Consider the following 6,000-nt stretch of genomic DNA (forward strand, 5'->3'; position numbering starts at 1 on the left):
TTTCTGGCCATCAAGATGTGGATATGCATTTCTTGAAATACGTATTACATCTTTCAGCTAAGAGACCCTGCAGAAACAAGAGAAGGGATGTTACACTGGGTATGGGAAGCAGATCTCCCCTCTCACTGGCTGTCATGATGGGCCCTGAGCCTATCTGCAGCAGAACAACTGAACGATCTTGCCGTAACACTTTCCCTTGAAGGGAAAGGGGGTTTTGATTGCACTATGTACCAGTATCCAGGAGTGAACATTGAAGGAGAAACTGTTGCCTTCTTAATTAAGAGAGTTATTAGGTACTGAATTTGGAAAAACCTGGTTTTTATAGAAGAGAAGGAAGGAAAGCCTAAACTCAGTATTGCTTATTTAGCCCCCTGAAATAACAGAGCCCTATTGAGACAATCCCTTGGCAACAGGAAGGCTGAAGGAGAAAAAGTAAGCAACTCGGGTGAGCTGTGATTCCTTTAAAGCAAAAGATGGACAGCCACCCCCTCATTACCAAATAACACTTTTGCCTGTGGCCGTTGCAGTAAGCAGTATTCTGCCCTTTATCATTTCATTATTTTTTTTCACCAATTTATTATTTGAAATGATAACATAGCCAATATTTGGTGTTTCAAGGTTGTAATATATGTTCCTAGTGGTTCAGCTTTAAAAAAAAAAGGTATAGTTTTTCCTCAAAAAAGAAAAAAAGAAACTGTGAAACAATGTCACCTTCTCATTTTGTTTTCCCAACATTAAAAGCTAATAGAGAATGTCTTGGTACTTCCTGCAGATGATGTCATGTTTGTTTTAAATCGATTTCTGTGTGTGTGTGTGTGTGTGTGTGTGTGTAGAGAAATTAATATATAAATGCTTATATATATATATATATATATATATATATATATATATATAATGCTATAGGAGAGCTTGCTTATGCATAAGCAACTCAGATATACAGATTAAGCATTTCTTCCGTTGAAAAATTTTCCAAAAAATTTTGGCACAATTGGTAATTATTTACTGCAGCACATCAAAATCCATTAGGGTAAAATTTATAAACAGAAAAGCCATTAGGGTAAATTTTATTTTTTACAAAAAGGAATACATAATTTTTTCCCTTAAAATAGCCTCTTCATGGGTAGAAAACGATCAACTATTTATAAAGAAGTTTTAAAATTTTTTAAATTTTCTATTTTTGCCTGATTTGTCTTCTTTTGTATTCTATGACACTGATGCTTACTAACTTTTTTCCAGTTTCAGCTAGAAGAATTACTTTCTTTCCCTTATAGTCATTTGACTAATTTGACCCCCAAATGTCTTTTGGATGTATTTCCCTTTCTCCATCCTAGTGCTATACAGACCGAGCTGTCATCATTTTGTCTCCTAGCTTGATGTAATAGTCCCTAAGAATGGGGTTCCTTCCCTGAGATTCATCTTCCACACTTGGTTCCCAGATTGATCTTCTGGAAACACCAGTCTAAGCATACCCACACCTGCTTGTGAAATCCCAACCTGTTAGCCCACCATATAGGGCCACTGGTGATATGGTCACAGCCTGCTTCACGTCCTGAGCACTGACCACACGTTCCAGGTACAAACTTACCCTGCTCTTTCATGCCTTACTGCTTTGCTCCTAGGTTCTGTTCTATGTCTCATGCTTTTCCTCACTTCCCTGTTTGGAAGAATATCTTTTTTTTTTTTTTTTAATGTTTATTCTTGAGAGAGAGACAGAGCACGAGCAGGGGAGGGGCAGAGAGAAAGGGAGACACAGAATCCAAAAGTAGGCTCCAAGCTCTGGGTGGTTCAGCTGGTTGAGCGTCTGACTTCGGCTCAAGTCATGATCTCTCAGTCCATGAGTTTGAGCCCCATGTCAGGCTCTGTGCTGACAGCTCAGAACCTGGAGCCTGCTTCAGATTCTGTATTTCCCCCTCTGTCTGCTCCTCCCCCACTCGCGCTCTCTCTCTGACTCTCAAAAATAAATAAGCATTAAAGAAGATTATATATATATAAAAAGATCCAGTTCCGAAGGGGCATTGTGACTGCTCACCACCTTTCTCAGACAGGGCTTCTTGCCTCCCTCATCTGCTTCCTTTAGTATTTTTACATATAGTAAGAACACCCTAGACTACTGGTGTTTAGAGTAGAGCTCTTTGGGGCATCTGGGTGGCTCAGTTGATTAAACATCCGACTCTTAGTTTCTGTTCAGGTCATGATCTCGCAGATCTGTGGGTTCAAGCTCCGCATTGGGCTCTATGCTGACTGCGCAGAGGCTGCTTGGGATTCTCTGTCTCACTCTCTATCTCTCTAACCCTTTCCTACTTGTGCTGTCTCTGTCTCTCTCAAAATAGATAAATAAATAAAACTTAAAAAAAAAAAAAGAACAGCTCCTTTAGGAATCCTATGGAAGGGGCAAGGTGTGTCTGGCACTAATAGAATTCCATCTCCTTGAGAACATAGAAGAAGCAAACTTTTGACAGCAGTGAACATTATATTTGACTTTGGAGAATATTCTAAAGATTTCTTGTAATTAGCATTATGATATTTCTCTGACATGGGCATATAACCACATGACACTAGTTTCTTCATAAGGCTATTACTACTAAGGAATCAAGGTTTTGAGGCATTTTCTGGTTGGAGAGAACTTTTAATTGATCCGAATTAATGGTGTGTCTGCAGGCAATTGAAAGTGATTTTTACATTCACGTTTGCTGATAAGGATATAGATAGGAAAAACAGGACTGTAATAGCTTGATGATGAGCAATTTAATCAGTGTATCTCTGGTTTATTTTTTTAGCGTTACTGATTAGCTGCCTAATTTGTTGCTTTCTCCACAGGCAGAGGGAATTAGAACCAGTTAACCTGATAGTCAATGGAAGAATAAAACTAATGTAAGTACGACAAGAAAGGGACTATAATTTATAGATATATGTGGCCATTCATCTTGTGGTTTAGGAAGGCAAAAGTATTGAATGTGGAGCCCATGTTTTTTGACTTTCTTTTGCTATGACTTGTAAAGTGCCCAGGTTTCTGTCCCAACGTAAAAAAAAAAAAAAAAAAAAAGGATATATAGCTCCCTGCATCATCATGAGACAAACAAGTTGATGTGACTATAATAGCTGCCTGTAACAGTTTGTGAGCCCAGATTAAATGGTCTTGGGCCTCTTCTGGCTGTAATTGAATTTGTTTCGTTTTACTTGGCTTTTGCTTTGCATCACTCTCCGACCCCTGTTTTATGATCCAAAGAAGGCATGTCAACATGCTTGACTGGCAGGTGGAATAGTACATTGGACCCAGGATCTGTAGTTCTAGTGTGCATTCTACCTCTCACTAGCTCAGAGACCTTAACTTGGGTCAGCCTGCATTTCCTTATCTATGTTTCCTTGTGGCCCTGAGACTTTGTGCTTCTTAGGTTTATGGGGAGTCAAGAAAGTTGACATATATGGGATGCCTGGGTGGATCAGTCAGTTGAGAGTCCAACTTTGGCTTGGGTCATGATCAAACAGTTCATGTGTTCAAGCCCTGCGTCAGGCTGTGGGCTGATAGTTCAGAGCCTAGAGCCTGCTTCAGATTCTGGGCCTCCCTCTCTGCCCCTTCCCAACTCACACTCTGTCTCTGTCTCTGTCTCTCTCTTTCTCAAAAATAAACATTAAAAAAAAAAAAAAAAAAAGAAAGAAAGAAAGTTGACATATGGTCTTTCCTGATTAATCCAGTCCATAGACAATTAACTTGATCCTACCCTCATCTCTCCTTTCTCTGACTTTTTAAGGAAGTATACCTGGGTTACACAGTCTAACCTGTATTAGTCCTCTGATTGTAAGCTCCTGTAAAGCAGGATTCCATGCATGAAATCCTAGATCTAGGCATTTGTTGTGGATTCAATTAATACATGTCAGCTATAGGAGGAAACTCAGGGACTCCAGTTTTATCTCTTCAAAATTGACTTCTTTTACTTTGCAGAGAAAAGAAAGGTCATCTAGCATAAATTTCCTTTGATAGCTCCCCCCTCCAGCACATACACCTAAAAATTATTTGTGTTGACTCATCCTTGGAAAGATTGAAAAAATATGACTATATTAAAATATAAATCATGTATATAACCAAAAAATTAGGCAAGCCACAAAGCACAAGAAGATATTTGCATTTAAGAATCAGTAACCAGAATTTAAAAAACAAAACAAAAACAAAAACCACACTATACATGATACATAATCATTAAGAAAACAGCCTAATGGAATGGTGAAAATAATGAGGAGAAGAAGATAGAGGAAAAGATACGAACAAACAATTTACAAAAGAAAGAATCCCAAATGACCAATAAACATATGGGAGATACTCAAACTTATGCATAATCAGGGTCAGGCATATGTCAACAAAAACTGTAACCCATTAAGTGGGAGAAAATTTAAAAGACTGGAAAAAGCCCAGACAGTGGTAACACTATGCACAGCTGATGGGAGTACATGTGGTTCTATCCATGTGGAGAGTGAATGGGCACCTCTCCCAAGCCAGCAATTCCACTCCCTGAGAAGCTCTCGATACGTAATAAGGAGACACATAAAATGTATTACAGCTTTGATTTTAAAAACAGAAACCTTAAAAATAACAATCTGAATGTCCACTAACAAAGAAATGGAGAAAAAAAAATTACTGGATGAATAAATATTCATGAAATTAGTAAAAACAAACTAGAGGTACATGTATCAACGTGGATAAATGTCAAAAACAATGTTCAGCAAAAATAAATTACAGAGTAATATGTATAGCAGGAGGCCACTTACACAAATTTTAAAGTCATGCAAAAATATGTTGTTTACGGGAACACATGTATAGTAAAAGTGTAAGACCATGCATGGGAATGAAAACTACCAAATTCAGGATGGTGTTTTTATCTGGGGAAGAAGAAAGGGCCATTGGGATCAGAGAGTAGTACGCAGGAGGCTTTCCACTACATCTGTAATATTTAACATATACATTTATTTATTTTAAAATATGTAAGTTCTCTCAAGGCCTCCTTTGTAAACCTTAGGAAAATGTACCCAACACCTCACAGGCGTGGCTTGGATACCACGTTACTAGAAGATGCCAACACAGCCCCACATCAGGGCTTATAACTTTGGAGCCAAATGCCCCCCTTCAGTCAGTGGTCCTCATACGGGACATAATCTGTATGACCGTGGGTGTATGTACCAGCCTGACAACATCAAACAAACAAACAAACCCATCTTTTCCTCCTTCCTTGCATCTCAGAGTCAAAGGGTGAGATCTTTCTCCTGCCCGAGGCAAACCCCTCCAGCTGGGCTGAGCTGGGCTCATTTCTCCTCAACTTCCCTCTGTCATTAACCCCTCGTCCCTGCAGCTCCAGCCTTGCCTCCCTACATGCTCTTTCTCCCAGCCTTTGACCCTGTGTTTCTATTTGCTGCTACTCCATCCCACTGTGGTCTGGTTTTTTCTTTCACCACATCACTGAAATCACTCTTGTCCATAAAGTCACCAAGGCCCTGTAACCCTCAAAGAGAGGGAGCCACTCAGCAGTTCTTGCCTCACTTGATCTTTGCAATATTTGGCACCTTCCTTGGAAAACTCCTCTTTTGGCTTCTGTGACATTATTGTCTCTTGCGTTTCCTTCCTTCGGCTGCTAGTCTGTTTTCATGGCTCTTGTTCTACCTCCCAGCTTGTGAATGCTAGTGTTCCTAATTCACCTCTGCTTCTTCTCACTCTCAACATTTACTTAACAAATATTTATTGAACCCCTACTGGATGCTAGGCGCTTTTCTCAGTGCTAGGGATTCAGCAGTGATAAGGCCTTGCCCTCACGGAGCTAACATTCCCGTGAGGGGAGACTGACAGCAACGGTTTAAAAAATAGAACTAGGGGCGCCTGGGTGGCTCAGTCGGTTAAGCGTCCGACTTCAGCTCAGGTCACGATCTCACGGTCCGTGAGTTCAAGCCCCGCGTCGGGCTCTGGGCTGATGGCTCAGAGCCTGGAGCCTGCTTCCGATTCTGTGTCTCCCTCTCTCT

This window comes from Leopardus geoffroyi, chromosome D2 (assembly GCF_018350155.1).
Source record: "Leopardus geoffroyi isolate Oge1 chromosome D2, O.geoffroyi_Oge1_pat1.0, whole genome shotgun sequence".
Taxonomy (NCBI): Eukaryota; Metazoa; Chordata; class Mammalia; order Carnivora; family Felidae; genus Leopardus; species Leopardus geoffroyi.